This window comes from Tripterygium wilfordii, chromosome 19 (assembly GCF_013401445.1).
Source record: "Tripterygium wilfordii isolate XIE 37 chromosome 19, ASM1340144v1, whole genome shotgun sequence".
Taxonomy (NCBI): domain Eukaryota; kingdom Viridiplantae; phylum Streptophyta; class Magnoliopsida; order Celastrales; family Celastraceae; genus Tripterygium; species Tripterygium wilfordii.
The window spans coordinates 8,825,437-8,846,573 of record NC_052250.1 but is presented as its reverse complement, the minus strand read 5'-3'; the positions used below and the strand labels follow the sequence as shown (position 1 = coordinate 8,846,573).

At 37.5% G+C, this 21,137-nt stretch overlaps 1 non-coding gene across 1 annotated transcript; it reads right to left on the bottom strand.

The window, feature by feature from the left end:
* Nucleotides 1–20,510: 20,510 nt before the first annotated feature.
* Nucleotides 20,511–20,617, bottom strand: LOC119986339. The gene has a single exon (XR_005465235.1). It is a non-coding gene; the product is annotated as a small nucleolar RNA R71 (small nucleolar RNA).
* Nucleotides 20,618–21,137: the final 520 nt, after the last annotated feature.

The following is a 21,137-nucleotide window of genomic DNA, read 5'->3' as shown; positions in this document are numbered from 1 at the left end:
AAGCACACTAAGTAGAGTACAACAGTCCACTTTGAAGCTTTGGAAGTGCTCAACGCTCTCTATAGATGAGCGTTTCACGTTTTTGTGCAATTTAAACATAACTTGGTCTATTCACATCTTTTCCTCACGAAACCGTGCCCGAACGCTAGACTAGCATTTTAGACTTCTAAGAACACTAAATAGAGTATAATGGTCCAATTTGATGCTTTGGAATTGCTCAACTCTCTCCATAGACGAGCTTTACAAGTTTTTGTGGAATTTCAAACATAACTTGGTCTATTCGCATCTTTAACTTACGAAACGTTACACGAAAGCTAAACTAGAAAGTTAGACTTCAAAGAACACTAAATAGAGTGCGACGGTCCACTCTGATGCGTTAGAATTGCTCAACACTCTTCATAGATGAGATTAACATGTTTTTGTGCAATTTCAAATATTACTTGATCTATTCGTATCTTTACCATCTGAACCGTTGCACGAAGGATAAACTAACATGTTAGACTTCTAAGAACACTAAATAGAGTACAATGGTCCAATTTGATGCTTTGCAATTGCTCAACTCTCTCCATAGACGAGCAATTGACGTTTTTGTCCAATTTCAAACATAACTTGGTCTATTCGCATCTTTAACTTACGAAAGGTTACACGAAGGCTAAACTAGCTATTTAGACTTCTACTAACACAAAATAGAGCACAATGGTCCACTTTGATCCTTTGCAATTGCTCAACTCTCTCGATAGACGAGTTTTTTACACGTTTTTACGCTATTTCAAACATAACTTGGTCTATTAACATCTTTACCCCACGAAACATTGCACGAAGGCTAAACTAGCATGTTAGACTTCTAAGAACGCTAAATAGAGTACAACGGTCGACTTTGATGCTTTGGAATTGCCCAACTCTCTCCATAGACGAGCTTTACAAGTTTTTGTGCAATTGCAAAAATCACTTGGTCTATTGGCATCCTTAACTTACGAAACGTTTCACAAAAGGTAAAATAGCCACTTAGACTTCTAATAACACAAAATAGAGAACAACAGTCCACTTTGATGCTGTGGAATTGCTCAACTCTTCCATAGACGAGCTTTACGAGTTTTTGTGCAATTTCAAACATAACTTGGTCTATTCGCATCTTTAACTTACGGATCGTTGCACGAAAGCTAAACTAGCAAGTTAGACTTCTAAGAACACTAAATATAGTACAACGGTCCACTTTGATGCGTTGGAATTGCTCAACACTCTCCATAGATGAGATTTACATGTTTTTGTGCAATTTCAAACATTACTTGATCTATTCGAATATTTACCTTACGAACCATTGCACGAAGGCCAAACTATCATGTTAGACTTCTAAGAACACTAGATAGAGTACAATGGTCCAATTTGATGCTTTGGAATTGCTCAACTCTCTCCATAGACGAGCAATTCACGTTTTTGTGCAATTTTAGACATGACTTGGTCTATCGCATCTTTAACTTACGAAACGTTGCACGAAAGCTAAACTAGGAAGTTAGACTTCTAATAACACAAAATAGAGCACAACGGTCCACTTTGATGCTTTGCAATTGCTCAAATGTCTCGATAGACGTGCTTTTTCCACGTTTTTATGTCATTCCAAACATAACTTGGTCTATTCACATCTTCACCTTACGAAACATTGCACGAAGGCTAAACTAGCATGTTAGACTTCTAAGAACGCTAAATAGAGTACAACGGTCGACTTTGATACTTTGGAATTGCCCAACTCTCTCCATAAATGAGCTTTATAAGTTTTTGTGCAATTTCAAACATCACTTGGTCTATTCGCATCTTTAACTTGTGAAGTGTTGCACGAAAGCTAAACTAGTAACTTAGACTTCTGATAACACAAAATAGACCACAACGGTCCACTTTGATGCTTTGGAATTGCTCAACACTCTCCATAGACAAGATGTACAAGTCTTTACCATCTGAACCATTGCACGAAGGCTAAACTAGCATGGTAGACTTCTAAGAACACTAAATAGAGTACAATGGTCCAATTTGATGCTTTGGAATTGCTCATCTCTCTCCATAGACGAGAGTTTCACGTTTTTGTGCAATTTCAACATAACTTGTTCTATTCGTCATCTTTACCTCACGAAACCTTGCCTGAAGGCTAAACTAGCATGTTAGATTTCTAAGAACACTAAATAGGGTACGATGGTCCAATTTGATGCTTTGGAATTGCTCAACTCTCTCCATGGACGAGCAATTCACATTTTTGTGCAATTTCAAACATAACTTGGTCTATTCGCATCTTTAACTTACGAAACGTTGCACGAAAGCTAAAATAGCAAATTAGACTTCTAATAACACAAAATAGAGCACGACGGTCCACTTTGATGCCTTACAATTGCTCAACTCCCTCGATAGACGAGCTTTTTACACGTTTTTACGCCATTTCATACATAACTTCGACTATTCTCATCTTTACCTTACGAAACATTGCACGAACGCTAAAGTAGCATGTTAGACATCTAAGAAAGCTAAATAGAGTACAACGGTCGACTTTGATGCTTTGGAATTGCCCAACTCTCTCCATAGCCGAGCTTTACAAGTTTTTGTGTAATTTTAAACATCAGTTGGTCTATTCGCATCTTGAACTTACGAAACATTGCATGAAAGCTAAACTAGCAACTTAGACTTCTAAAAACACAAAATAGAGCACAACGGTACACTTTGATGCTTTGGTATTGCTCAACTCTCTCCATAGATAAGCTTTACAAGTTTTTGTGCAATTTCAAACATAACTTGGTCTATTCGCATCTTTAACTTACAAAACGTTGCACAAAAGCTAAACTAGCAAGTTGGACTTCTAAGAACACTAAAATGAGTACAATGGTCGAATTTGATGCTTTGGAATTGCTCAACTCTCTCCATAGACAAGCAATTGACGTTTTTGTGCAATTTCAAACATAACTTGGTCTATTCGCATCTTTAACTTACAAAACGTTGTACGAAAGCTAAACTAGCAACTTAGACTTCAAATAACACAAAATAGAGCACAACGGTCCACTCTGATGCTTTGCAATTGCTCTACTGTGTCAATAGATGAGCTTTTTACACGTTTTTATGCCATTTCAAACATAACTTGGTCTATCCGCATCTTTAACTTACGAAACGTTGAACGAAATCTAAACTAGCAAGTTAGACTTCTAAGAACACTAAATAGAGTACAACGGTCCACTTTGATGTGTTGGAATTGCTCAACACTCTCCATAGATGAGATTTACATGTTTTTGTGCAATTTCAAACATGACTTGATCTATTCGTATCTTTACCCTACGAAACATTGCACGAAGGCTAAACTAGCATGTTAGACTTCTAAGAACGCTAAATAGACTACAATGGTCGACTTTAAAGCTTTGGAATTTCCCAACTCTCCATTGACGAGCTTTACAAGTTTTTGTGCAATTTCAAACATCACTTGGTCTATTCGCATCTTTAACTTACGAAACCTTGCACAATAGCTAAACTAGCAACTTAGACTTCTAATAACACAAAATAGAGCACAACGGTCCAGTTTGATGCGTTGGAATTGCTTAACACTCTCCATAGACGAGATTTACATGTTTTTGTGCAATTTCAAACATAACTTGGTCTATTCGCATCTTTAACTTACGAAATGTTGCACGAAAGCTAAACTAGCAACCTAAACTTCTAATAACACAAAATAGAGTACAAGGGTCCACTTTGATGCTTATAAATTGCTCAACTCTCTCGATAGATGAGCTTTATACGTTTTTATGCCATTTCAAACATAACTTGGTCTATTTGAATCTTTACCTTACGTAACATTGCACGAAGGCTAAACTAGCATGTCAGACTTCTAAGCACACTAAGTAGAGTACAACAGTCCACTTTGAAGCTTTGGAAGTTCTCAACGCTCTCTATAGATGAGCGTTTCACGTTTTTGTGCAATTTAAACATAACTTGGTCTATTCACATCTTTTCCTCACGAAACCGTGCCCGAACGCTAGACTAGCATTTTAGACTTCTAAGAACACTAAATAGAGTATAATGGTCCAATTTGATGCTTTGGAATTGCTCAACTCTCTCCATGGACGAGCTTTACAAGTTTTTGTGGAATTTCAAACATAACTTGGTCTATTCGCATCTTTAACTTACGAAACGTTACACGAAAGCTAAACTAGAAAGTTAGACTTCAAAGAACACTAAATAGAGTGCGACGGTCCACTCTGATGCGTTAGAATTGCTCAACACTCTTCATAGATGAGATTTACATGTTTTTGTGCAATTTCAAATATTACTTGATCTATTCGTATCTTTACCATCTGAACCATTGCACGAAGGCTAAACTAGCATGTTAGACTTCTAAGAACACTAAATAGGGTACAATGGTAAAATTTGATGCTTTGGAATTGCTCAACTCTCTCCGTAGATGAGCAATTCACGTTTTTGTGCAATTTCAAACATAACTTGGTCTATTCGCATCTTTAACTTACGAAAGGTTGCACGAAGGCTAAACTAGCTATTTAGACTTCGAAGAATGCTAAATAGAGTTCAACGGTCGACTTTGATGTTTTGGAATTGCCCGACTCTCTCCACAGACGTGCTTTACAAGTTTTTGTACAATTTCAAACATCACTTGGTCTATTCGCATCTTTAACTTACGAAACGTTGCACGAAAGCTAAACTAGCAACTTAGACTTCTAATAACACAAAATAGAGCACAATGATCCACTTTGATGCTTTGCAATTGCTCAACTCTCTTGATAGACGAGCTTTTTACATGTTTTTACGCCATTTCAAACATAACTTGGTCTATTCGCATCTTTACCTTATGAAACATTGCACGAAGGCTACACTAGCATGTTAGACTTCAAAGAACGCTAAATAGAGTACAATGGTCGACTTTGATGCTTTGGAATTGCCCAACTCTCTCCATAGACGTGCTTTACAAGTTTTTGTGCAATTACAAACATCACTTGGTCTACTCGTATCTTTAATTTACGAAAACGTTGCACGAAAGCTAAACTAGCAAGTTAGACTTCTAAGAACACAAAATAGAGTACAACGGTTCACTTTGATGCTTTGCAATTGCTCAACTCTCTCGATAGACGAGCTTTTTACATGTTTTTACACCATTTCAAACATAACTTGGTCTATTCGCATCTTTACCTTACGAAACATTGCACGAAGGCTAAACTAGCATGTTAGACTTCAAAATACGCTAAATAGAGTACATTGGTCGACTTTGATGCTTTGGAATTGCCCAACTCTCTCCATAGACGAGCTTTACAAGTTTTTGTGCAATTTCAAACATGACTTGGTCTATTCGTATCTTTACCATACGAACCATTGCACGAAGGCTAAACTAGCATGTTAGACTTCTAAGAACACAAAATAGAGTACAATGGTCCAATTTGATGTTTTGGAATTACCCAACTCTCCCCATAGACGAGCAATTGACTTTTTTTGTAATTTCAAACATAATTTGGTCTATTCGCATTTTTAACTTACGAAACGTTGCACGAAAGCTAAACTAGCAAGTTAGACTTCTAAGAACAGTAAATAGAGTACAACGGTCCACTTTGATGCGCTGGAATTGCTCAACAATCTTCATAGATGAGATTTACATGTTCTTGTGCAATTTTAAACATTACTTGATCTATTCGTATCTTTACCTTACGAACCTTTGCATGAAGGCCAAACTATCATGTTAGATTTCTAAGAACACTAAATAGAGTACAACGGTCGAATTTGATGCTTTGGAATTGCGCAACTCTCTCCGTAGATGAGCAATTCACGTTTTTGTGCAATTTCAAACATGAGTTGATCTATTCGCATCTTTACCGTACGAAACGTTGCAAGAAATATAAACTAGCAACTTAGACTTCTAATAACACAGAATAGAGTACAACAGTCCACTTTGATGCTTTCCAATGGCTCAACTCTCTCGATAGACGAGCTTTTTACATGTTTTTGCACCCTTTCAAACTTAACTTGGTCTATTCACATCTTTACCCTACGAAACATTGCACGAAGGCTAAACTAGCATGTTAGACTTCTAAGAACCCTAAATAGACTACAATGGTCGACTTTGATGCTTTGGAATTTCCCAACTCTCCATAGACGAGCTTTACAAGTTTTTGTGCAATTTCAAACATCACTTGGTCTATTCGCATCTTTAACTTACGAAACCTTGCACAATAGCTAAACTAGCAACTTAGACTTCTAATAACACAAAATAGAGCACAACGGTCCAGTTTGATGCGTTGGAATTGCTTAACACTCTCCATAGACTAGATTTACATGTTTTTGTGCAATTTCAAACATAACTTGGACTATTCGCATCTTTAACTTACGAAATGTTGCACGAAAGCTAAACTAGCAACCTAAACTTCTAATAACACAAAATAGAGTACAACGGTCCACTTTGATACTTACAAATTGCTCAACTCTCTCGATAGATGAGCTTTATACGTTTTTATGCCATTTCAAACATAACTTGGTCTATTTGAATCTCTACCTTACGTAACATTGCACGAAGGCTAAACTAGCATGTCAGACTTCTAAGCACACTAAGTAGAGTACAACAGTCCACTTTGAAGCTTTGGAAGTGCTCAACGCTCTCTATAGATGAGCGTTTCACGTTTTTGTGCAATTTAAACATAACTTGGTCTATTCACATCTTTTCCTCACGAAACCGTGCCCGAACGCTAGACTAGCATTTTAGACTTCTAAGAACACTAAATAGAGTATAATGGTCCAATTTGATGCTTTGGAATTGCTCAACTCTCTCCATAGACGAGCTTTACAAGTTTTTGTGGAATTTCAAACATAACTTGGTCTATTCGCATCTTTAACTTACGAAACGTTACACGAAAGCTAAACTAGAAAGTTAGACTTCAAAGAACACTAAATAGAGTGCGACGGTCCACTCTGATGCGTTAGAATTGCTCAACACTCTTCATAGATGAGATTAACATGTTTTTGTGCAATTTCAAATATTACTTGATCTATTCGTATCTTTACCATCTGAACCATTGCACGAAGGCTAAACTAGCATGTTAGACTTCTAAGAACACTAAATAGAGTACAATGGTAAAATTTGATGCTTTGGAATTGCTCAACTCTCTCCGTAGATGAGCAATTCACGTTTTTGTGCAATTTCAAACATAACTTGGTCTATTCGCATCTTTAACTTACGAAAGGTTACACGAAGGCTAAACTAGCTATTTAGACTTCGAAGAATGCTAAATAGAGTTCAACGGTCAACTTTGATGTTTTGGAATTGCCCGACTCTCTCCATAGACGTGCTTTACAAGTTTTTGTACAATTTCAAACATCACTTGGTCTATTCGCATCTTTAACTTACGAAACGTTGCACGAAAGCTAAACTAGCAACTTAGACTTCTAATAACACAAAATAGAGCACAATGATCCACTTTGATGCTTTGCAATTGCTCAACTCTCTTGATAGACGAGCTTTTTACATGTTTTTACGCCATTTCAAACATAACTTGGTCTATTCGCATCTTTACCTTATGAAACATTGCACGAAGGCTAAACTAGCATGTTAGACTTCAAAGAACGCTAAATAGAGTACAATGGTCGACTTTGATGCTTTGGAATTGCCCAACTCTCTCCATAGACGTGCTTTACAAGTTTTTGTGCAATTACAAACATCACTTGGTCTACTCGTATCTTTAATTTACGAAAACGTTGCACGAAAGCTAAACTAGCAAGTTAGACTTCCAAGAACACAAAATAGAGTACAACGGTTCACTTTGATGCTTTGCAATTGCTCAACTCTCTCGATAGAGTACAACGGTTCACTCTGATGCGTTAGAATTGCTCAACACTCTCCATAGATGAGATTTACATGTTTTTGTGCAATTTCAAATATTACTTGATCTATTCGTATCTTTACCATCTGAACCATTGCACGAAGGCTAAACTAGCATGTTAGACTTCTAAGAGAACACTAAATAAAGTACAATGGTAAAATTTGATGCTTTGGAATTGCTCAACTCTCTCCATAGATGAGCAATTCACGTTTTTGTACAATTTCAAACATAACTTGGTCTATTCGCATCTTTAACTTACGAAAGGTTGCACGAAGGCTAAACTAGCTATTTAAACTTCGAAGAATGCTAAATAGAGTTCAACGGTCGACTTTGATGTTTTGGAATTGCCCGACTCTCTCCATAGTCGTGCTTTACAAGTTTTTGTGCAATTTCAAACATAACTTGGTCTGTTCGCATCTTTAACTTACGAAACGTTGCACGAAAGCTAAACTAGCAACTTAGACTTCTAATAACACAAAATAGAGCACAATGATCCACTTTGATGCTTTGCAATTGCTCAACTCTCTTGATAGACGAGCTTTTTACATGTTGTTACGCCATTTCAAACATAACTTGGTCTATTCGCATCTTTACCTTATGAAACATTGCACGAAGGCTAAACTAGCAACTTAGACGTCTAATAACACAAAATAGAGTACAACGGTCCATTGTACTCTATTTAGTGTTCCTAGATTTACATGTTTTTGTGCAATTTCAAACATAACTTGGTCTATTCGCATCTTTAACTTACGAAAACGTTGCACGAAAGCTAAACTAGCAAGTTAGACTTCTAAGAACACTAAATAGAACACAACGGTCCACTTTGATGCGTTGGAATGGCTCAACACTCTCCATAGATGAGATTTACATGTTTTTGTGCAATTTCAAACATAACTTGGTCTATTCGCATCTTTAACTTACGAAACATTGCATGAAAGCTAAACTAGCAACTTAGACGTCTAATAACACAAAATAGAGTACAACGGTCCATTTTGATATTTGAAATTGCTCAACTCTCTCGATAGATGAGCTTTACACGTTTTTATGAAACATTGCACGAAGGCTAAACTAGCATGTCAGACTTCTAAGCACACTAAGTAGAGTACAACGGTCCACTTTGAAGCTTTGGAATTGCTCAACGCTCTCCAAAGACGAGCGTTTCACGTTTTTGTGCAATTTCAACATAACTTGGTCTATTCACATCTTTTGCTCACGAAACCGTGCCCGAAGGCTAGACTAGCATGTTAGACTTCTAAGAACACTAAATAGAGTATAATGGTCCAATTTGATGCTTTGGAATTGCTCAACTCTCTCCATAGATGAGATTTACATATTTTTTTGTAATTTCAAATATTACTTGATCTATTCGTATCTTTACCATCTGAACCATTCCACGAAGGCTAAACTAGCATGTTAGACTTCTAAGAACACTAAATAGAGTACAATGGTCCAATTGGATGCTTTGGAATTGCTCAACTCTCTCCATAGATGAGCAATTCACGTTTTTGTGCAATTTCAAACATAACTTGGTCTATTCGCATCTTTAACTTACGAAAGGTTGCACGAAGGCTAAACTAGCTATTTAAACTTCGAAGAATGCTAAATAGAGTTCAACGGTCGACTTTGATGTTTTGGAATTGCCCGACTCTCTCCATAGACGTGCTTTACAAGTTTTTGTGCAATTTCAAACATAACTTGGTCTGTTCGCATCTTTAACTTACGAAACGTTGCACGAAAGCTAAACTAGCAACTTAGACTTCTAATAACACAAAATAGAGCACAATGATCCACTTTGATGCTTTGCAATTGCTCAACTCTCTTGATAGATGAGCTTTTTACATGTTTTTACGCCATTTCAAACATAACTTGGTCTATTCGCATCTTTACCTTATGAAACATTGCACGAAGGCTAAACTAGCATGTTAGACTTCAAAGAACGCTAAATAGAGTACAATGGTTGACTTTGATGCTTTGGAATTGCCCAACTCTCTCCATAGACGAGCTTTACAAGTTTTTGTGCAATTTCAAACATAACTTGGTCTATTCGCATCTTTAACTTACGAAAACGTTGCACGAAAGCTAAACTAGCAAGTTAGACTTCTAAGAACACTAAATAGAGCACAACGGTCCACTTTGATGCGTTGGAATGGCTCAACACTCTCCATAGATGAGATTTACATGTTTTTGTGCAATTTCAAACATAACTTGGTCTATTCGCATCTTTAACTTACGAAACATTGCATGAAAGCTAAACTAGCAACTTAGACGTCTAATAACACAAAATAGAGTACAACGGTCCATTTTGATATTTGAAATTGCTCAACTCTCTCGATAGATGAGCTTTACACGTTTTTATGCCATTTCAAACATAACTTGGTCTGTTTGAATCTTTACCTTATGAAACATTGCACGAAGGCTAAACTAGCATGTCAGACTTCTAAGCACACTAAGTAGAGTACAACGGTCCACTTTGAAGCTTTGGAATTGCTCAACGCTCTCCAAAGACGAGCGTTTCACGTTTTTGTGCAATTTCAACATAACTTGGTCTATTCACATCTTTTGCTCACGAAACCGTGCCCGAAGGCTAGACTAGCATGTTAGACTTCTAAGAACACTAAATAGAGTATAATGGTCCAATTTGATGCTTTGGAATTGCTCAACTCTCTCCATAGATGAGATTTACATATTTTTTTGTAATTTCAAATATTACTTGATCTATTCGTATCTTTACCATCTGAACCATTCCACGAAGGCGAAACTAGCATGTTAGACTTCTAAGAACACTAAATAGAGTACAATGGTCCAATTGGATGCTTTGGAATTGCTCAACTCTCTCCATAGGCGAGCAATTCACGTTTTTATGCAATTTCAAACATAACTTGGTCTATTCACATCTTTAACGTACGAAACGTTGCAGGAAGGCTAAACTAGCTATTTAGACTTCGTAGAACGCTAAATAGAGTTCCACGGGGGACTTAGATGTTTTGGAATTGCCCAACTCTCTCAATAGACGTGCTTTGCAAGTTTTTGTGCAATTTCAAACATCACTTGGTCTATTCGCATCTTTAACTTACGAAACATTGCACGAAAGCTAAACTAGCAACTTAGACTTCTAATAACACAAAATAGAGCACAATGGTGCACTTTCATGCATTGCAATTGCTCAACTCTCTTGATAGACGAGCTTTTTACATGTTTTAACGCCATTTCAAACATAACTTGGTCTATTCACATCTTTACCTTATGAAACATTGCACGAAGGCTAAACTAGCATGTTAGACTTCAAAGAACGCTAAATAGAGTACAATGGTCGACTTTGATGCTTTGGAATTGCCCAACTCTCTCCATAGACGAGCTTTAGAAGTTTTTGTGCAATTTCAAACATCACTCGGTCTACTGGCATCTTTAACTTACGAAACCTTGCACAAAAGCTAAACTAGCAACTTAGACTTCTAATAACACAAAATAGAGCACAACGGTCCACTTTGATGCTTTGGAATTTCTCAACTTTCTTCATAGACGAGCTTTACAAGTTTTTGTACAATTTCAAACATAACTTGGTCTATTCGCATCTTTAACTTACGAAACGTTGCTCGAAAGCTAAACTAGCAAGTTAGACTTCAAAGAACATTAAATAGAGTACAACGGTCCACTTTGATGCGTTGGAATTGCACAAAGGCTAAACTAGCATGTTAGAATTCTAAGAACACTAAATATAGTACAATGGTCCAATTTGATGTTTTGGAATTGCTCAACACTCTCCATAGATGAGATTTACATGTTTTTGTGCAATTTCAAATATTACTTGATCTATTCGTAGCTTTACCATACGAACCATTGCACGAAGGCTAAACTAGCATGTTAGACTTCTAAGAACACTAAATAGAGTACAATGGTCCAATTTGATGCTTTGGAATTACTCGACTCTCTCCATAGATAAGCAATTCACATTTTTGTGTAATTTCAGACATGACTTGGCCTATTCGCATCTTTAACTTACGAAACGTTGCATGAAAGCTAAACTTGAAACTTAGACTTCTAATAACTCAAAATAGAGCACAACGGTCCACTATGATGCTTTGCAATTTCTCAATTGTCTCGATGGACGAGCTTTTTACACGTTTTTATGCCATTTCAAACATAACTTGGTCTATTAGCATCTTTATCTTACGAAACATTGTACGAAGGCTAAACTAGCATGTTAGACTTCTAAGAATGGTAAATAGAGTACAACGGTCGACTTTGATGCTTCGGAATTGCCCAAGTCTCTCCATAGACGAGCTTTATAAGTTTTTGTGCAATTTTAAACATCACTTGGTCTATTTGCATCTTTAACTTGCGAAACGTTGCACGAATTCTAAACAAGCAACTTAGACTTCTAATAACACAAAATAGAGCACAACGGTCCACTTTGATGCTTTGGAATTGCTCAACTCTTTCAATCGATGAGCTTTACGAGTTTTTGTGTAATTTCAAACATAACTTGGTCTATTCGCATCTTTAACTTACAAAACGTTGCACAAAAGCTAAACTAGCAAGTTAGACTTCTAAGAACACCAAATAGAGTACAACGGTCCACTTTGATACGTTGGAATTGCTTAACAGTCTTCATAGACGAGATTTATATGTTTTTGTGCAATTTCAAACATAACTTGGGCTATTCGCATATTTAACTCACGAAACATTGCACGAAAGCTAGACTAGCAACTTAGACTTCTAATAACACAAAATAGAGTACAACGGTCCACTTTGATGCTTTAAAATTGCTGAACTCTCTCGATAGATGAGCTTTAAACGTTTTGATCCCATTTCAAACATAACTTGGTCAATTTGAACCTTTACCTTACGAAACATTGCACGAAGGCTAAACTAGCATGTCAGACTTCTAAGCACACTAAGTAGAGTACAACGGTCCACTTTGAAGCTTTGGAATTGCTCAACGCTCTCCATAGATGAGCGTTTCACGTTTTTGTGCAATTTCAACGTAACTTGGTCTATTTACATCTTTTCCTCATGAAACCGTGCCCGAAGGCTAGACTAGCATCTTAGACTTCTAAGAACACTAAATAGAGTATAATGGTCCAATTTGATGCTTTGGAATTGCTCAACTCTCTCCATAGACGAGCTTTACAAGTTTTTGTGGAATTTCAGACATAACTTGGTCTATTCGCATCTTTAACTTATGAAACGTTGCACGAAAGCTAAACTAGCAAGTTAGACTTCAAAGAACACTAAATAGAGTGCAACGGTCCACTCTGATGCGTTAGAATTGCTCAACACACTCCATTGATGAGATTTACATGTTTTTGTGCAACTGTAAACATCACTTGGTCTATTCGCATCCTTAACTTACGAAACGTTTCACAAAAGCTAAAATAGCAACTTAGACTTCTAATAACACAAAATAGAGAACAACGGTCCACTTTGATACTATGGAATTGCTCAACTCTTTCCATAGACGAGCTTTACGAGTTTTTGTGCAATTTCAAACATAACTTGGTCTGTTCGCTTCTTTAACTTACGGAACGTTACACGAAAGCTAAACTAGCAAGTTAGACTTCTAAGAACACTAAATAGAGTACAACGGTCCACTTTGATGCGTTGGAATTGCTCAACACTCTCCATAGACGAGCAATTCACGTTTTTGTGCAATTTTAGACATGACTTGGTCTATTCGCATCTTTAACTTACGAAACGTTGCACGAAAGCTAAACTAGCAACTTAGACTTCTAATAACTCAAAATAGAGCACAACGGTCCACTTTCACACTTTGCAATTGCTCAACTGTCTCGATAGGTGAGCTTTTTACACGTTTTTATGCCATTTCAAGCATAACTTGGTCTATTCGCATCTTTACCTTACGAAACATTGTAGAAGGCTAAAGTAGCATGTTAGACTTCTAAGAACGCTAAATAGAGTACAACGGTCGACTTTCATGCTATGGAATTGCCCAACTCTCTCCATGGATGAGGTTTACAAGTTTTTGTGCAATTTCAAACATCACTTGGTCTATTCGCATCTTTAACTTACGAAACGTTGCACGAAAGCTAAACTAGCAACTTAGACTTCTAATAACACAAAATAGAGCCCAACGGTCCACTTTGATGCCTTGCAATTGCTCAACTCTCTCGATAGACGAGCTTTTTACATGTTTTTACGCCATTCCAAACAAAACTTGGTCTATTCGCATCTTTAACTTACGGAACGTTGCACGAAAGCTAAACTAGCAAGTTAGACTTCTAGGAACACTAAATAGAGTACAACGGTCCACTTTGATGCATTGGATTTTCTCAACACTCTCCGTAGATGAGATTTACATGTTTTTGTGCAATTTCAAAGAGTACTTGATCTATTCGTAGCTTTACCATATGAACGGTTGCACGAAGGATAAACTAACATGTTAGACTTCTAAGAACACTAAATAGAGTACAATGGTCCAATTTGATGCTTTGCAATTGCTCAACTCTCTCCATAGACGAGCAATTGACGTTTTTGTCCAATTTCAAACATAACTTGGTCTATTCGCATCTTTAACTTACAAAACATCACACGAAAGCTAAAGTAGCAACTTAGACTTCTACTAACACAAAATAGAGCACAATGGTCCACTTTGATCCTTTGCAATTGCTCAACTCTCTCGATAGACGAGCTTTTTACACGTTTTTACGCTATTTCAAACATAACTTGGTCTATTAACATCTTTACCCCACGAAACATTGCACGAAGGCTAAACTAGCATGTTAGACTTCTAAGAACGCTAAATAGAGTACAACGGTCCACTTTGATGCTTTGGAATTGCCCAACTCTCTCCATAGACGAGCTTTACAAGTTTTTGTGCAATTGCAAAAATCACTTGGTCTATTGGCATCCTTAACTTACGAAACGTTTCACAAAAGGTAAAATAGCCACTTAGACTTCTAATAACACAAAATAGAGAACAACAGTCCACTTTGATGCTGTGGAATTGCTCAACTCTTCCATAGACGAGCTTTACGAGTTTTTGTGCAATTTCAAACATAACTTGGTCTATTCGCATCTTTAACTTACGGATCGTTGCACGAAAGCTAAACTAGCAAGTTAGACTTCAAAGAACACTAAATATAGTACAACGGTCCACTTTGATGCGTTGGAATTGCTCAACACTCTCCATAGATGAGATTTACATGTTTTTGTGCAATTTCAAACATTACTTGATCTATTCGAATATTTACCTTACGAACCATTGCACGAAGGCCAAACTAGCATGTTAGACTTCTAAGAACACTAAATAGAGTATAATGGTCCAATTTGATGCTTGGAATTGCTCAACTCTCTTCATAGACGAGCAATTCACGTTTTTGTGCAATTTTAGACATGACTTGGTCTATCGCATCTTTAACTTACGAAACGTTGCACGAAAGCTAAACTAGGAAGTTAGACTTCTAATAACACAAAATAGAGCACAACGGTCCACTTTGATGCTTTGCAATTGCTCAAATGTCTCGATAGACGAGCTTTTTACACGTTTTTATGTCATTCCAAACATAACTTGGTCTATTCCCATCTTCACCTTACAAAACATTGCACGAAGGCTAAACTAGCATGTTAGACTTCTAAGAACGCTAAATAGAGTACAACGGTCGACTTTGATACTTTGGAATTGCCCAAGTCTCTCCATAAACGAGCTTTATAAGTTTTTGTGCAATTTCAAACATCACTTGGTCTATTCGCATCTTTAACTTGTGAAGTGTTGCACGAAAGCTAAACTAGTAACTTAGACTTCTGATAACACAAAATAGACCACAACGGTCCACTTTGATGCTTTGGAATTGCTCAACACTCTCCATAGACAAGATGTACAAGTTTTTATGGAATTTCAAAAATTACTTGATCTATTCGTATCTTTACCTTGCGAACCATTGCACGAAGGCTAAACTAGCATGGTAGACTTCTAAGAACACTAAATAGAGTACAATGGTCCAATTTGATGCTTTGGAATTGCTCATCTCTCTCCATAGACGAGAGTTTCACGTTTTTGTGCAATTTCAACATAACTTGTTCTATTCGTCATCTTTACCTCACGAAACCTTGCCTGAAGGCTAAACTAGCATGTTAGATTTCTAAGAACACTAAATAGGGTACGATGGTCCAATTTGATGCTTTGGAATTGCTCAACTCTCTCCATGGACGAGCAATTCACATTTTTGTGCAATTTCAAACATAACTTGGTCTATTCGCATCTTTAACTTACGAAACGTTGCACGAAAGCTAAAATAGCAAATTAGACTTCTAATAACACAAAATAGAGCACGACGGTCCACTTTGATGCCTTACAATTGCTCAACTCCCTCGATAGACGAGCTTTTTACACGTTTTTACGCCATTTCATACATAACTTCGACTATTCTCATCTTTACCTTACGAAACATTGCACGAACGCTAAAGTAGCATGTTAGACATCTAAGAAAGCTAAATAGAGTACAACGGTCGACTTTGATGCTTTGGAATTGCTCAACTCTCTCCATAGACAAGCAATTGACGTTTTTGTGCAATTTCAAACATAACTTGGTCTATTCGCATCTTTAACTTACAAAACGTTGTACGAAAGCTAAACTAGCAACTTAGACTTCTAATAACTCAAAATAGAGCACAACGGTCCACTCTGATGCTTTGCAATTGCTCTACTGTGTCAATAGATGAGCTTTTTACACGTTTTTATGCCATTTCAAACATAACTTGGTCTATCCACATCTTTAACTTACGAAACGTTGAACGAAATCTAAACTAGCAAGTTAGACTTCTAAGAACACTAAATAGAGTACAACGGTCCACTTTGATGTGTTGGAATTGCTCAACGCTCTCCATAGATGAGATTTACATGTTTTTGTGCAATTTCAAACATGACTTGATCTATTCGTATCTTTACCCTACGAAACATTGCACGAAGGCTAAACTAGCATGTTAGACTTCTAAGAACGCTAAATAGACTACAATGGTCGACTTTAAAGCTTTGGAATTTCCCAACTCTCCATTGACGAGCTTTACAAGTTTTTGTGCAATTTCAAACATCACTTGGTCTATTCGCATCTTTAACTTACGAAACCTTGCACAATAGCTAAACTAGCAACTTAGACTTCCAATAACACAAAATAGAGCACAACGGTCCAGTTTGATGCGTTGGAATTGCTTAACACTCTCCATAGACGAGATTTACATGTTTTTGTGCAATTTCAAACATAACTTGGTCTATTCGCATCTTTAACTTACGAAATGTTGCACGAAAGCTAAACTAGCAACCTAAACTTCTAATAACACAAAATAGAGTACAACGGTCCACTTTGATGCTTATAAATTGCTCAACTCTCTCGATAAATGAGCTTTATACGTTTTTATGCCATTTCAAACATAACTTGGTCTATTTGAATCTTTACCTTACGTAACATTGCACGAAGGCTAAACTAGCATGTCAGACTTCTAAGCACACTAAGTAGAGTACAATAGTCCACTTTGAAGCTTTGGAAGTGCTCAACGCTCTCTATAGATGAGCGTTTCACGTTTTTGTGCAATTTAAACATAACTTGGTCTATTCACATCTTTTCCTCACGAAACCGTGCCCGAACGCTAGACTAGCATTTTAGACTTCTAAGAACACTAAATAGAGTATAATGGTCCAATTTGATGCTTTGGAATTGCTCAACTCTCTCCATAGACGAGCTTTACAAGTTTTTGTGGAATTTCAAACATAACTTGGTCTATTCGCATCTTTAACTTACGAAACGTTACACGAAAGCTAAACTAGAAAGTTAGACTTCAAAGAACACTAAATAGAGTGCGACGGTCCACTCTGATGCGTTAGAATTGCTCAACACTCTCCATAGATGAGATTTACATGTTTTTGTGCAATTTCAAATATTACTTGATCTATTCGTATCTTTACCATCTGAACCATTGCACGAAGGCTAAACTAGCATGTTAGACTTCTAAGAACACTAAATAGAGTACAATGGTAAAATTTGATGCTTTGGAATTGCTCAACTCTCTCCGTAGATGAGCAATTCACGTTTTTGTGCAATTTCAAACATAACTTGGTCTATTCGCATCTTTAACTTACGAAAGGTTGCACGAAGGCTAAACTAGCTATTTAGACTTCGAAGAATGCTAAATAGAGTTCAACGGTCGACTTTGATGTTTTGGAATTGCCCGACTCTCTCCATAGACGTGCTTTACAAGTTTTTGTACAATTTCAAACATCACTTGGTCTATTCGCATCTTTAACTTACGAAACGTTGCACGAAAGCTAAACTAGCAACTTAGACTTCTAATAACACAAAATAGAGCACAATGACCCACTTTGATGCTTTGCAATTGCTCAACTCTCTTGATAGACGAGCTTTTTACATGTTTTTACGCCATTTCAAACATAACTTGGTCTATTCGCTGATAGGTATGATAATACCTATTATTTTTGGTAGAAATATCCCCTCTTAAGCTTTCTTTTGATAAATAATGAGTGTATTTATGTGTTGATTTGTATTTTGATAGGTTGATTGCGGTTTGGATGAAAAGCGACGGAAAAAGGGCTGAATTGAAGAAAATGTCCACCGACCTTCGTGTGTTCAAATAGTCATAACTTTCTGTCACATTATTGGAATTGAGCGCAACAAAAGGCATTGGAAACTAGACATCTCAAGCTTTCCGTAGAACCTAAAAGCATGCAAATCGGAGGTCATATGGAGAAGTTATGGTCATTTGAATAATATGCCTAGGGGTAACGCGCCTAGGCGCGCGCCTAGGCGTGGCGCGCCTAGGCGCACAAATTGTGCACGCCCAGGATCACTCCTGCACGCCCAGTCCAGAGAGTTGGACTTGAATTTTAAGTTGTGCACGCCTAGGATTGCGCCTAGGCGTGCGCCTAGGCGTGTGCCTAGGCGTGGTGCGCCTAGGCGTGAAAACAACGCGCCTAGGCGTGAAAAGCAATTTTCTGGGGTGTTTTAAGTCGCGATTTGTCCGAGCTGCGGGGGATTTTGAGACCTAGAACTGATTTTCTGGGGAGCGAAACCAGAGGGGGAAGGCGATTCTTGGAGCTAGGAGGAGAGATTCTTCAGCTCAACTTGGATTTACTCAACTAATTGGGTTTATTCATGATTTTCTCATCTCTCCTTTTGTGTTTTTCTCTCATTATGTGTAACTAAATCTCTTGTGCCAAGGCTAGGATGAAGCCTTGGGTTTGATGACTTTGTTTATGACTTGATTTACATACATATGAGTTGATTTGGGTATAAATCTTGTGTTTCTATGTTTGATTGCAATTTCTTCATGCTTGTGGTGTTTGGCCAACACTTTAGGTTTTTGGATGAAATTGTTTGGAGAATTTGCTTAGACAATAATATGTCAAGTAGATTATGCTCCTTGAAACACTTGATTATGAATGTGTCTCCCTTTAATTAGGTGACAATTTGTATGAATCCTAATCTCCATAGAACTCCATGAATTCCTATGCATGTTTAGACCAATAAGATGGCTAGAATGTATTTAGGAATATCCGACCTAGACCAATAAGATGGCTAGTAATCGATTTTAGGGAGATTTGGCTTAGGTGCGCTAAAACCGACTTAGGTACGGATTCGTTATGCCCGAATTAGCAAATGTGTGCGTGAATTTGTGTCATCGCAAGTTATTTCCCAAGGGGGATTCCAAAGCCTTGGTGTTCAACTCATTTGCATTAGTTGCATCCCTATTCTAAGAAAATACCAAAAATACTTTGCTCTTTACTTGTCTTAGTTTAATTACCAACCCAAACAATCTTGAGTTGATCTTTACTTCGTTTGCATTGTACATACATACATACAAGTATACATTTGGATTAAACATAACTCCATCCCTGTGGATTCGACCCTTGCTTATCATTGTGCTGTAGTCGCCGACTAGTACACTTGCTAGTAAGGTTAATTTAGACCCAACAAGTTTATGGCGCCGTTGCCGGGGATGGTTGCTTATATTTGATCCATTCGTGTTTATATACATAGATACTTACATACTTAGTTTAGCTCTTTATTACTTGATAATTAGTGATCCTTATACTTTTCTTTCTTGTTTGTAGTTCATGCAAGGAAGGCGTTCTCAAGATACAGAAATTCTTCCTGTTGATCTAGACTTGGAACGTGCACGAAGGAACAAGAGAGACAAGGATCTTCTTGAGGAGAAATCGTCCACTCGTTCTATTTCTCCTACATCCTGCTCTAGTTCGTCTAGTGACAAAAATTTGGGGGAACATTCTGAACAAGCGAGCATGGCTGAAAATCGTGAAGAAGTTGGCAATAATGCCAACAATGCAAATGCTCCTGTCACCATAATGGACTACTCTATGCCACAATTCTCTACTAGACAATCTTGCATCGTATTACCAACCATTCCGCCAAATCTCTCTTATGAGCTTAAATGCCATGTGATTAACATGCTCCCATCATTCTCAGGAGCGGAAAATCAAGATGCTAGTGATCACATTGATAATTTTCTGGAGATTTGTGGCACTCAAAAAATTCAGGGCATATCTGAAGAGTTCATACGGTTGAAGCTATTTCCTTTTTCTCTTAAGGAAGGTGCTGGTTCAAGACTTTGCCACCAAATTCTATCACTTCTTGGGATCAACTTTCTGCTAAGTTTATTCAGAAATTCTATACTCAGTCAAGGACACAGAGGCTTAGAGATCAGATTTTCCATTTCAGGCAGAACAAGGGAGAACCACTTTTTAAGGCTTGGGAGCGATATAAAACTTTATTGATTGGTTGCCCACATCATCAATTCTTGCCATGGCAGATTATATCATACTTTTACCAACATCTGGCTGATGAATGCCGCCATAGGTTAGATGCAGCTGCTGGAGGAAATATTATGGCTAAGGAACCGACTGAGGCCAATGAAATTATTGAGACTGTGGTGGCAAATTCCTCACAATGGGATAATCGTGATCTTGATGCTCCTAGACACGTGGTTTATGAGGCTAGTGCTTCAAATTCAGAGATGGCATCTGTGGCTAGGAAATTGGATGCGGTAGTGACTTTGCTGAGTAGAAATCTGGAGCCTTGTGGCATTTGTGGAGGCACCGATCATCCTACTCATGTATGTTCTAGAAGTGGGACATTTCCTGAAGCGGAAGTTAATGCAGTTCAACCTTTTCATAGGCAGCAGAATGATCCCTTTTCTCACACATATAACCCAGGATGGAAGAATCACCCCAATTTCTCCTATGCTTCACCCCAGAATTTCAATCAAGGACCCAGACCTTGGCAAGCTCCACGACAAGAACCACCTTCTCAAGATGCA